This window comes from Dama dama, chromosome 18, assembly GCF_033118175.1.
Source record: "Dama dama isolate Ldn47 chromosome 18, ASM3311817v1, whole genome shotgun sequence".
Classification (NCBI taxonomy): domain Eukaryota; kingdom Metazoa; phylum Chordata; class Mammalia; order Artiodactyla; family Cervidae; genus Dama; species Dama dama.
The window spans coordinates 41519989-41534115 of NC_083698.1; the positions used below are offsets into that span (position 1 = coordinate 41519989).

Consider the following 14127-nt stretch of genomic DNA (forward strand, 5'->3'; position numbering starts at 1 on the left):
CTGCAGCTTGTTAAGTGTGCCGATTCCCTCAGCAATTCACCTAGAGATCAAGTGGGTTGGCCTGAAACCTTTTAATTTTCTCTAGTTAATTCTTTGCATCTGTTAAGTTTAGGAAAAATTTCCAATGTACATAGCAAGGACTAGGAGGGTGAAGACATATGACAAGTACGGACATAAGTGGTAGAGAGCAGAGACAAGGAAATTTTTGAGTGAAAAGGAATTTGATCCAGCACCTTTGTTCTTTCCCCAGTACTAATATATCTGCATGAATGCTGATATGAAAAGAAAGAAAACTGGAACTTCCCTGGCAGTCCAGTGGTTGACTCACTGCCAATGCAGTGAGGGTGGGGGTGTTCGACCATCCTTGGTTGGAGAACTAAGATCCAACATGCTGTGCAGCCTAGGGGTTTTGGGGGGAACCTAATGGAATTTTGGAAAACTGATAATATTGTTGGTAGCAAAAGATAATGAACTATCAAAAAAATGCTGAAAATGTTGATCAAACTTGCCAAACAGTATTAATTACAGTCATTTCAATGACCTTCTTTCTGTTGTGTCTTACTATGATGCAGCACAAACAGTGATGTATAGCATCAAATGTGTGACTAAGCTGTAAGCTTTATTTGGTTAGAACAGTAACCTACCTCCCTCTGAATACCTGTTTGTATCTTTATATGGTCAGTGTTCATAGGTAGTTGTATATGAGCATGTTATCTTCTCAACTGTAAAATGTTAAAAAGAACACTGCATAGATAAGGCCAGTCTTTATTCTCATTTTTTGGAAATTCAAAGCAAACCCCTGTTAGAATAGTAGGTTACCCTTGTTATGATCTCTGCCTCTTTTGAGAATTTTATTTCTTCCCCCTTCCACCTTGAATAGGAGAATTTCACACTTCAAACTTACTCCACTTGGTAAAGAACAGCACTTACAGAAAGGAAACCCTGGAGCTTTGTACTCTGAGACCTCCACCCACCCACCTTCACCACTGAAGGCATTCTCAGTTGTCTCTCATTTCCTCAAGCCTCAGCATCAGGGGAGGAGAGCTTTCTCCTTTCTTTGGGTGTGTGCCGGTGGCGGGTAGGGAGAGAAGAGTAGAGAGTGGGAGTGGGCTGGTGATGCCTGGAGACCTCAGCACTGGGAGTTTGAATGGCCTTGTGGAAGCCGGAGCCATCTAGGCCTTCTGGTTCATGATCATGTCACTGTGTCCATTCCTTAAAAAGTGAGAATATTAGGCTAATAATTCTTAAAGGAAACAGTTTTGTAGTATGAATCTCTTCTTAACAAAGCACATGAAAGAGGATTCATAGCATGGGCTTTCAGACTGTTGTAGTCTCCTCTCCCCAGAATCTGTGGCTCTGCTGTTTCGTATCAGCAATCTGGCTTGTGGCCAGAGAGAGCATAATTTCCAAGCATGTTGCTCTGAAAACTATTGTCATTCAGAAAAATTCCCCTTGCTTCTTAAACTAGTACTTCCCAAATGTCGGATACTTGAGAGGTCTGCAGACTTGCAGTCATGTCATTTAGTTTTGTATTAGCCGCTCTTCCTGTGGTATTATGCAACTAAAAGCATTGTGCTAGCTGAATCAGGTACTGATTGAATTCAGCACTGAAGGACCTTGACTGTATTACTCGGGAAAACTAAACTTTGGTTCCCTGAGACTTGCACTCCTGTTCATCATTTCCTCTCTTTGGATGTCCCTACAGAGTTGAGGACATCACTGAAGAATGAAAAAACAGTGCCTTCTGAGTTTCTCACAACCCATTTTTGTGAATCAAAGAAAAATGGCACTGATAAGGAGAAACAGGTTGTATTAGAATTATTTGAGTCCTTAGCTGGATTTCCTTACTGTCTGATTCAGTCCCTTCCTTTGTGTCTGCCTATCCGTCTGTGACGAGGGGATAATTACACCTGTTCCTTAGAGGGATGTTACAGAGATTTGTTTTAGAAGTCTGTAAAGCTTTGTGAGCATAGAGAAGTATAATTACGAGAAAAATATATTGTCATTTCAGTGGTCCTGGCAAGTCTTAATTCCAGTCATTAATATATTGATGAATATGCATTATTGATTTTCATTACATAGAAGTTGGCTCTTCATGCTCCATTTTTCCTGATGCATGTATGTCTAAGAGGAGAGCTTTGGGAGAATGGATAGTCAGCCATAAATGTGGGTTTTAAAAGATCCATTTTCTTTTCACTCACTCGTGTTCAGGCTTTGAGCTAAAGGAGATGAGTTAAACAAATGGCATGAAGAAAGTGGCAATCCTGAATGCCACTGTGCAGAAAGCAGATTCTAATATATTTCTAGCTTATGATCAAAAGGAATCACTTGAATCAGAAAAGATTCCTTAAGGCCAGAAATGTTTATTCTGGAAAAAAACATCCTGTGTAAATCTTGGCAAATCACCTGAACCATTTTAATTGATAAGTTTCCCTAAAGTTTTGAAAGAAAAAGTCAATGGACAGAATCCCTGTAATGGCAGTTGTTGATTATGCCAGAGGCAAGGCTATCACAGATATATATAGGAAACGCTAGTTTCTTCCCAAACATCATTTAACCTATTGTTAAATTTCCATTGTCTTTTAAGGAGGAAAGCAACAGCTGTTTCCTGAAAATTGTTAAAATTGCAGTAACAATGCTAAAATTGCATCAACAATGTGGTCAACTGAGGAAAAGTGCAAACAAATCCATGTTAACTCAGAAACCCAGAATGGAATGTTGCTCTTTTCCTCTATCCCACAGCACTCATCCCTCACCTCTCATTATGCAGATCCACAACAAATGTTGGTCAAGTGCCTGCTATGTGGTGGAATGGCAGTTCTCAAGTGTGGTTCCTCAGACCAGCAACCACAGCATCATCTGAGATCTCTCATTAGAAATGCAAATCGGAAACTCTGGCTGTGGAGCCCAGGGATCCTTATTTTAACACTCGCTGCAGGAGATGCCCATTCACATTAGAGGCCCCTCTTAGAGCTGGGATTTCACAGGGTAACAGCGAGGTAGACCGGACTGTGCATCATATGGGCAGTGCGTCCTATGGGCGGTGCAGGTAGTGGCTGATCACCAGGGGCAGAGCCCACCCCTTGCACTCCTTACAGGGTGCTCCTCTGTCTGAGCCAGCTCAGAACTTGTATTTTGGGAGGGAAATTATTCTCTGGGATTCCGGTCTCATTCCAAGTAAAAAGCTCACATGGGAGCCATTCCAGCTTGTGGTTAATACTGCGTACGATGAAAAACAAAGCTTTTCTCTACTGCTCTCGTAACGTGACTTACAGAGATGGAGGAGGGGGACCACGATGGAGAAAAAACGGACTCAAAGGCCTGAAGAGGACTTAATCCTCACCATTACTCTCTCTTGTCTCTGTTATTCCCTACCACAACTCTTCTCCCCTTCTCCTCTTAACTTCCCCATGTCTAGCATGCTCTCCAGTGAAACGCTGGGAGAGGTGAAAAAGTGACGGGGAGAAATGTTAGAGAAGGCTCAGAGAGAGAGGATGTGCAGGCCAGTCCCCCGCCTGCCCATTCACCTGGGATTCACATTCTAAGGGGCCAGTTGCACATTGCTAACCGTAGCGATCCAATGTCCAACGCCACTTCCTTCTCTCTCTCCTCAGACAAAAAGCAGTTTCTGGAAATAGAACTTGTCTTTCACTTGAACAGGATGTGACTATGATGTATGTTCCAGTTTCAGCTCTTGCTGACCCGACTCTCAGTAGGAAGTGCCATCCCCACCCCAGGCTTTGGTGGAGAGTGGTGGGCAGTATGGCCAAATTCCTGAGGCCCACAGAGCACTTCTGTCCTCACACAGTCTTAGCAGTCAGATTCAGAGGACCGATCATACTTGGAATCAATATTCCCTGCAAGAGACCTTCCCTTAGGAAGCCTTTGATCTTTGCAACATCAAAGAGAGACTGGGAGAGAGCAGACTTGACTTTACACCTATGGTTTAAAATTAATATGTAAATATATGAGAGAGAAAGAGGAAACTTAGATCCAGCTGTCTGAGGCAGCTGGGTCTTTATGTTTTTTTAATGAGATGATTATTTACAGAATACACTGCAGACTTCTGAAGGACAGGACAGCAGGGTTGGATTCCATATCATCAGTACACAGGGAGTTAGGATTTTTTTTTAACAACGAAAGAAGTTTCGAAGAAGGCATTTTTAAATTTTCTTTTTCCTTTCCATCTTTTTTTTTTTTTTTTAAGATGAAGACATTTTAAAGAAAAAATTAGCAACATTGCTTGAATTTTAGAAGGGATTAACTACCCCTAAAGGATTCTCAGGCATTTATCCAGTAGTATGTGGTAAACCTACTGTTTGCTTTTTGAGTGGGGATTAGGGAGTATAAGTGAACTGTTTTTTAAAACTCCCTAATATTCCTTAACCTTCTATTCCATTTTCCTGATTGGCTTTGTAGGATGTGTCTTACCTGGCTATACAGGGTATCTTTCACTGTTAAAATTTTTGTGTTTCCTTGGTTACTCAGTTCACTTCCGTTCAGTTGCTCAGTCATGTCCTACTCTTTGCAACCCCATGGACTGTAGCACGTCGGGCCTCCCTGTCCATCACCAACTCCCAGAGTTTACTCAAACTCATCTCCATTGAGTCGGTGATGCCATCCAACCATCTCTTCCTCTGTCGTCCCAGTCTCCTCCTGCCTTCAACCTTTCCCAGCATCAGGGTCTGTTTAAATGAGTCAGCTCTCCGCATCAGGTGGCCAGAGTATTGGAGTTTCATATGCATGTATCCCCTCTTTTTTGGATTTCCTTCCCATTTAGGTCACCACTGAGCTCTAGTAGCACTGCCTGTGCTATACCTAGAGACTATCAGACAGAGTGAAGGAAGTCAGAAAGAGAAAAACAAATACCGTTTGTATGAGGAATCTAGAAAAATGATACTTATGAACTTATTTGCAAAGCAGAAATAGAGACACAGATGTAGAGAATAAACATATGCTTTTTTTTTAAATACCTGAAATTCTTCGCCCTCTTGAGACTCAGCTGAGCGTTTGACCAACCTGGTGTAGATATTAGGCTTTTTCTTAAGCAGTGAGTTTTGATACTACCGGGCTTCCCTGGTGGCTCAGAGGTTAAAGCGTCTGCCTGCAATGCAGGAGACCCAGGTTCGATCCCTGGGTCGGGAAGATCCCCTGGAGAAGGAAATGGCAACCCACTCCAGTATTCTTGCCTGGAGAATCCCATGGATAGAGGAGCCTGGTAGGCTACCGTCCACCGGGTCGCCAAGAGTCAGACACGACTGAGCGACTTCACTTTTACTTTCACTTTTGATACTATCAGAGAATACCCTGATTGGGAACTGTACTATCTGCTCCCAAGGGTAGACACAGATTAGATGGGCGTTTGGAAAGGTGGAGTCCGTGAAGGAGAAGGTGACTCGTTACAGGCTTCAGGCCGCCATTAGTTCCAGGCATTCCATGGTGTTCAATTCCATGCAGGATGAAGAAATACCTCTTTCGCATTGGCTTGTATTTTTCTGTCTAGTCTCTCTTCCAGTGAAGGTCCAGAGACCAGCCTTCGCTATAATGACATAGATACAGATCATATTTTTAAAGAAAAATTCTGCAGTGCGAGGAGGTATAATCTCAAAATTTGGAAAAGGTTTGGATTTTTGTGAATGAAGAGGGTTTAAATTACATATTTCAAACAATTAAATGGACATATGGGGGAACATTCATGGACTCTTCAATAAACATTTTTTTTTAAATTACCTGCAGATCTCACTTCCACCTATTAAATTATTTTCAGTAAATAACAGGGATTTTAAAGAGGACTAATGCCTTGTCATTTTGGTGATTAACTGCTGGGATCCTCTTTTGAATGCACTGGGCTTGTTTCTGTTTCTCTGAAGTAATCTGTATTATTAGCATGCACAAAGAGAAAGGATCAGAGGCTTCCTTTTTTTTTTTTTTTTGGCACAGTAAAATCTTTTTCAAAAATATTTTCTATGATATGGATTTTTTCTGTCAAGTCATGTTCCCTTTGTGTATTATGATTCATGGTAAGAAAAAAAGAAACCATCACCAAAATTTAAAAAGAAGCTACTTAATGAAGAAGATCTTCAAGCAGTTAATGAGTCAGTGTGTATTCATAGAACTTTGATCAATGCTTTCAGGGACTATTTTGTACTGAGCACAAAGACACTAAAGAGATAGGCCACTGGGAGGAAACTGGAGGGAGGGAAAAGGCTACCACGGAGCTCTGGAATCAGGAAATTCCCAGCCCTAATTACCAAAGCCCAGTGGAGGGGACAGTAGCAAGAATAAAAACAAAAACAAACCCAGAACCACAAACAGGTAAAAATTCTTTCATTTTAGATCACTTACAGCATATTTTCACTGTGAAATCTTGTCCAAGAAAAAAGGTTCGTCTGATTCAACAGCTGAAGGACAGCCTGTCATGTCCCTTCCCCCTATAGCTGACACTCACTGGAATCCACTGAATCGAAGCTTCACATCGTACGGCAAGAATATTTCATTTTCATCAAATTTGTTTTCCCAGGAACATTCAAAAGAGCACACTAAACCACCGCTTTTCGAGATGGTAATTTATTTATGTATTTTTATTTATTCAAGACCCTGGACTGGCTGAAGCAGTCCCTGCAGGAGTTGCCCCTCCATAGGCGGTGACAATAGGCTTCTGTGGAGGGAACTGCAGCTTCAGTCAAGGCAGCTTTCAGGGAAACAGGAGCTGCAGGCTCTGCTGCCAAGATTTTAATGAATTGCTTCAGATATTCTCTCTCGTGGTTTCCACTGTGCTTAGAAATCTGAAGAAAAAAAAAATCTACGTACAGAACACATGGCAGTTGGACATTAAAAATCTGCTGCACACAAATATCTGTTACACGTTTCTTCTTAAATGGGTCAGTGTTGTTAATGAAATTCAATGTGTGCATTTTTAGTGAAAATGTTTTTGTAATATATATTTATTCTTTTTACATCTTTATTATATTTATGCCGTCAGTCTCCCTATGAAATAAAGTCATCTGATTGCTCTGAAAAAAATGTTTAATTTTAGGAATTTTTTTTTTTCCCCCTGAGAATAGGTAATGGAAGATTCCTATTAAGGAAAAAAAGATAGTCATGTAGGAGGTGAAAAATTTTTCATCATACTTCTCCTTTTAATTGACTATGGTGTCTTTTCAGCTAGTTTTGGAGAATTCACTTCATAGAGCACAAGAACTACTAAGTTTAATAATTTTCTTTGCATTTCTGTCAATGCAATCTAATTAGAAATCTTCGCATCCTCTGATAATTCACTGTTTTAAATCAAATCCATTCATGTCACTATTTAAAGTTTGCTCTTGAGACAATAGATGGTATTTACTTCTATAGAAAATAATGAGACTTTTGAAACACCAATCATTCTGATAAAATTTATGCTTTTTAAAATATTTTTCATCTTCAAAACAATCACAAACTTACAGAAAAGTTGGGGGTATCACCAAAATATTTTTTTTTCCTGAACCATTTGAGAGTAATTGCTGATCTGATGGGCTTCCCAGGTGGCAAAGTGGTAAAGAATCCGCCTGCAATGGAGACATAGGAGACATGGTTTCCATCCCTGCGTCGGGAAGATCACTTGGAAGAGGAAATGGCAACCCACTCAAGTATTCTTGTCTGAAAAATCCCATGGACAGAGGAGCCTGACAGGCTACAGTCCAAGAGGTTGCAAAGAGTTGGACACTACTGATCAACTAAGCATGCACAAATGCTGATCTGATGTCTCATTATTTCCAAATACTTTGGTATGTATCTTCTACAAACAAGAATATTCTCCTACATAACTACAGTACAACAATCAAAATGAGAAAATTAATTTTGAAACATCACTACTGCCTAATTCTCAGACCTGTTCAAGTTTATTCAGTTGACCCAATAATGAACTTTATTTTTTTTAATTGAAGTGTAGTTGATTTATAATGTTGTAGTAGTTTCATATAATTTCATGTATATGTGTATATATAAAAATATATGTTATTTTTCAGATTCTTTTCCATCATAACTTCTTATAAGATATTGATTATAGTTCCCTATGTTATTCAGTTGGTCCTTACTATTTATATATTGTACACATAGTACTGTGGATCTGTTAATCCCAAACTCCTAATTTATCCCTCCCTTCTTCCCTTTTGGTAATCATAAGTTTGTTTTCTGTGAGTCTATTTCTGTTTCATAGATAAATTCATTTGTATCACTTTATTTTAGATTCTACATATAAGTGATATCATATGATATTTGTCTTCCTATCTCTGACTTTAGTTGTTATGATAATCTCCAAGTCCATGCATGTTGCTGCAAATGGCATTATTTGATTCTTTTTTTTTTTTTGTATATTTGTACCACATCTTCTTTCCCCATTCATATGTCCATGCACACTTAGGTTGTGTCCATGTCTTGGCTATTATAAATAGTGCTGCTATAAACCTTGGGTTGCATGTATCTTTTCAGATTTTCTGAATATATGCCCAGGAATGGGATTGCTGGATCATACGATCTCTATTTTTAGTTTCTTTTTTTTTTTTTGAGGAAGCTTCAGACTGCTTGCACCAATTTACATTCCCACCAACAGTGTAGGAGTGTTCCCTTTCCTTCACATCCTCTCTAGCATTTAGACCCAATATGAATTTTATAGCGAAGTATCCAGGTTACAGTCTTGTCCATAGCTGTCTTGTTTCTTCAGCCACCTGCTGTCTGGAACAGTTCCTCAGTTTTCCAGTGTTCTTCATGACTTTGACACTTTCAAAGATAACAGTCCAGTTATTTTGTAGAACGTTCTTCTATTGAGTTTGTCTGATGTTTTCTCATGATTAAAGTTATAATTTTTGGAAATGATTTTATCCTATAATTTCTGTTTGTATTAATTACCAATATTGTTTACTTTGATCCCTTGGTTTCAGTGATATATTTGAGGCTTAACCAGTATTTTGTGGAGTGGTACTCGGAAACTAGCTAGATACCCTGCTCTGCATCAGACTTTTATTTATGTGTATTATGGTGTGTGTGTGTGTGTATTCCTGCTTTATTTGATTTGTTGGATTAATTAAACAGGGAGGCCATTAGACTGCGGTGAATCTAATGCTATGGCAGCCTATGTAAGCAAACCAGAATCTAAGCCCATATATCCCTCAAGATTATGAAATCAAAACCTAAGCGTTACCAGTTACAAAGAGCCAACCAGGTTGAAGCTAGAGCCAATCAATTATTTCCTTATGTTGTTCCCTACTGGAGTGCTCTTCGGTTCAGTTCAGTCACTCAGTCGTGTCTGACTCAGATGTCTGAATCGCAGCACGCCAGGCCTCCCTGTCCATCACCAACTCCCAGACTTTACTCAAATTTATGTCCATCAAGTCGGTGATGCCATCCAGCCATCTCATCCTCTGTCGTCCCCTTCTCCTCCTGCCCCCAATCCCTCCCAGCATCAAGGTCTTTTCCAATGAGTCAACTCCTCGCATGAGGTGGCCAAAGTATTGGAGTTTCAGCTTCAGCATCAGTCCTTCCAATGAACACCCAGGACTGATCTCCTTTAGGATGGACTGGTTGGATCTCCTTGCAGTCCAAGGGACTCTCAAGAGTCTTCTCCACAGTTCAAAAGCATCAATTCTTCAGTGCTCAGCTTTCTTCACAGTCCAACTCTCACATCCATACATGACAAGTGGAAAAAGCATAGCCTTGACTAGACAGACCTTTGTTGGCAAAGTAATGTCTCTGCTTTTTAATATGCTATCTAGGTTGGTCATAACTTTCCTTCCAAGGAGTAAGCATCTTTTAATTTCATGGCTGCAATCACCATCTGCAGTGATTTTGGAGACCAAAAAAATAAAGTCTGACATTGTTTTCACTGTGTCCCCATCTATTTCCCATGAAGTGATGGGACCAGATGCCGTGATCTTAGTTTTCTAAATGTTGAGCTTTAAGCCAACTTTTTCACTCTCCTCTTTCACTTTCATTAAGAGGCTTTTTAGTTTCTCTTCACTTTCTGCCAAAAGGGTGGTGTCATCTGCATATCTGAGGTTATTGATATTTCTCCTGGCAATCTTGATTCCAGCTTATGCTTCATCCAGCCCAGCGTTTCTCATGATGTACTCTGCATATAAGTTAAATAAGCAGGGTGACAATATACAGCCTTGATGTACTCCTTTTCCTATTTGGAACCAGTCTGTTGGTCCATGTCCAGTTCTAACTGTTGCTTCCTGACCTGCATACAGGTTTCTCAGGAGGCAGGTCAGGTGGTCTGGTATTCCCATCTCTTTCAGAATTTTCCACAGTTTGTTGTGATCCACACAGTCAAAGCCTTTGGCATAGTCAATAAATCAGAAATAGATGTTTTTCTGGAACTCTCTTGCTTTTTTGATGATCCAGTGGATTTTGGCAATTTGATGTCTGGTTCCTCTGCCTTTTCTAAAACCAGCTTGAACATCTGGAAGTTCACGGTTCACATACTGCTGAAGCCTGGCTTGGAGAATTTTGAGCTTTATTAGCGTGTGAGATGAGTGCAATTGTGCGGTAGTTTGAGCATTCTTTGGCATTGCCTTTCTTTGGGATTGGAATGAAAACTGACCTTTACCAGTGCTGTGGCCACTGCTGAGTTTTCCAAATTTGCTGGCATATTGAGTGCAGCACTTTCACAGCATCATCTTTCAGGGTTTGAAATAGCTCAACTGGAATTCTATCACCTCCACTAGCTTTGTTCATAGTGATGCTTTCTAAGGCCCACTTGACTTCACATTCCAGGATGTCTGGAGTGCTCTTAACCAGTTTCAATTTGGTGTTGCCCAATTCAAATGAAATTTTGTGCAAATAAACTCTTAAATTTTTAATATGCCTTTTATCTTTTAACAGTTTACAATCCTTTATTATAAATATTATTTCGATGCTCAAATTGTCCCAGGTGTAGCCAGTGGGAATCTCCTTCACACTGGCTCCTATGTCCTGACATGTTGCCATCGTTCTTGGAGCACATTCTTGCTTTCTGGCACTAAGAGATGTTTCCAGTTCATCTTCTTTTTCATACCAGACAGGTACACTGGCACTGGAAGTATTGTTGCTCCCAGGCTTTCAATGGATGGAACTAGTGTATGTGTATATGTATATCGAACACATACACACATTTATATCACATCTACATTTCTATCTATCATCACCATCATCTCTCTAAAGAAAATTGTAAGTTTACACTAATACTTGCAAGTCCTGTCCAATATTACAGAGTTTACTTAAGCCTTTTTTTCTTTTCTGGTGACACCCCTGCCTGCCAATGAGAAACATGATTTATATCATTCTTAATATATTTACTTATCTGATACAATCCCCATGGTAAGTAGCCAGTCTCCCATCTCGGCTGCCATACCCACCCCTGTGCAGATGCCCTCCCCAAACCACCTGAAAGCTGATATCCCATACTGAGCAACCACCCCCACCTACCTGCCCAGCTCATCTTGATTGGATTCTGACACCTCATGCTAGGTGACACCTTCCACCCTCTCCCCCCGCTGCCATGAACACCCTCTTCATCCTGCTTGGGCCCCGAAATAAAGATTTTGGCCAACATCCTGCCCTCAACTCTAGCTATGTGAATGCTTTGCCCCACCTGATGGTTAGAGGATGGAATTGTTTGGGATCAGAAGAGGAAAGGGCTTTTTGAAAGAGGAAGGGAAAAGAATAAGGAGAGAAAAGGAGGAAGAAGAAGGGAGGGGGAACACACATCTTTGTTTAAATAAATCACAAGTAAGCAGATTAAGTTTCTGTTAAAATGATACAGTTGAAATAAAAGAAAACTCTAAGAAGCCCCTTAGAAATGGAGTGCTTTCTGACTGAGGGAGAATATAACAACATTTCTCCCCTTGGTCGTTACAAGTAATACCAAAGTCCAGATATTAGAGATGGCAAACCAACTTTCACATGATTGTATACTTCTAAGATGATCTTTTTATATTCTATACATACCACTGTTCTTCCTATTTGAGAAATAGTAATTCCACACAGATGATATTTACTCATCAGTTGAACTTTAAAAAGGAATTGGGGAAGCATTCTTGCTGTCAGAAGTAGTTAGCACCATTCTGATTATTTCACACCAATTCTTCCCTATGCCCTGATTAAATCAGGTATAATTCCTTTAGAATGGGTTCTAACTGTTGTCTAGTCCATCTTGTTAAATGTCAGCCCTCTATATTCCTTCTAATCATAGGGCTATTATTGTCCAGAGCATTTCCTTACAGGATCTATGTCAGTCTTTTCAACAAACTGCAGGGAAAGTACTCTCACACTAACATTGTAATGATAAGCAAGCAGATTTAAACAGCTATTCTATCAATCACTGCTGTGAAAGTGTCAGCTCTCTAAGAAAACCTGTACAAACATATACGATATCCCTAAGCATACAGCCATCTCCACAACACACAGGACAAAGATTTGCACATAATATCAGGAAGATGTTCCTGAAAGCTTGAACAATAATTTTATTAACAAATTCAGAGTGAAGATAATTTTTTTTTAATTTAAACTAGCTTTTAAAATTAAAAAAATTGATATGAATCAGCCATAGAGTTACACGTATTCCCCATCCCGATCCCCGCTCCCACCTCCCTCTCCACCCGATTCCTCTGGGTCTTCCCAGTGCACCAGGCCGGAGCACTTGTCTCATGCATCCCACCTTTCGATGGCAGGAAAGATTGAAGGCAGGAAGAGAAGGGAACGACAGAGGATGAGATGGTTGAATGGCATCACCGATTCAATGGACATGAGTTTGAACAAGCTCCAGGAGATGCTGAAGGACAGAGAAGCTTGGCATGCTGCAGTCTGTGGGATCACAAACAGTCAGACATGACTGAGTGACTGAACAATGACAAAATATTACATTTAAGCTGTTTATTATATAAAATGATAAATAAATAATAAATATTTTTTTAAAAATTTAAAAAATTCATGTGTGGCTAAGGTTTTAAAAAAACTTTAATTATATTTCCCAGAGTTAACTATTGTTAATGGTTGAGACAATCTTTAGAATTCCATTTGTAAATGGTAAGAAATAGGACTATGTCTTTTGTCTCTTTTTAAATACAGGAAATAGGATTACTGTTTTAGATGAAGAAGTGTGTTGGATTCAGTGTGCTCCACTTTCACGTTTAGGACAGAATTTTAACATGACTGCAAAAACATCCTATTATAACAGAATTTGGAATTGATTTAGGTACATACAAATTATCCACCTTGAACATCTTGTACATTTTTAAAGATTCCCTAGAAAAGCTACATCTTTGTTCATTTCCTGTTGTGTAGATCTCTATATTGCTGAAGCCACATCCAGTAAAACAGTGTAAAGTATGAACACAAAGAAGGAAATCCCTTTATTTCTTTCAGGGTCACTGTGTTGTGATATGCACAGAGTAGGTATACCTTGCAAGGAATCTTGTAATTCTGAACCACTTGTCTCCTGTTTCTTGGAGTGAGATCTCTACTTCTGCACCAAATCCACACACACTTGGAACTCAACAACTCAGTCACAAAGAAAGAAAGAAAACAACTCTTATTTAAAGCATATAGTAGCTAGAACACTGCTTCTCAAACTTTAACAGGCATGTGAATCATTCAGGGTCTTGTTAAAATGCGCAGTCTGATCCACTCTTTACCTCTTTTCTTGCCGGTGTTTGCATCTCTCCTGTGTGGCTTCCTGGTGGCTCAGAGAGTAAAACGTCTGCCTGCAATGCAGGAGACCTTGGTTCAATCCCTGGGTCAGGAAGACCCCCTGGAGAAGGTAATGGCAATCCACTCCAGTACTCTTGCCGGGGAAAATCCCATGGACAGAGAAGCCTGGTAGGCTACAGTCCATGGGGTTGCAAAGAGTCGGACATGACTGTGTGACTTCACTTTCAACTTTCACTTTGTGAAGTGGTAGCACTTTACTCTTTGTCCATGCTCTGCTTTCTAAAAGTCCTGGGCAAAGATCCTTTTCTGTTTCCTAAAATTTCCTCCCTTCAGCTTCTGATTTCTGCAATTTGCTGCTAGAACTTGTGGCCCGTGGTCTGGTTCTAATTTATGGAATCAGTACTTACCCCCATTTTAGACTTCTCTCTGGACCGAGATTTTTAGTTCTGCGATGTCACCACA

At 40.0% G+C, this 14127-nt stretch overlaps 1 non-coding gene across 1 annotated transcript; it reads left to right on the forward strand.

Moving 5' to 3' along the window:
- Positions 1 to 5073: 5073 nt before the first annotated feature.
- Positions 5074 to 5145, forward strand: TRNAC-GCA (transfer RNA cysteine (anticodon GCA)). The gene has a single exon. It is a non-coding gene; the product is annotated as a tRNA-Cys (tRNA).
- The last annotated feature ends 8982 nt before the right edge of the window (positions 5146 to 14127 follow it).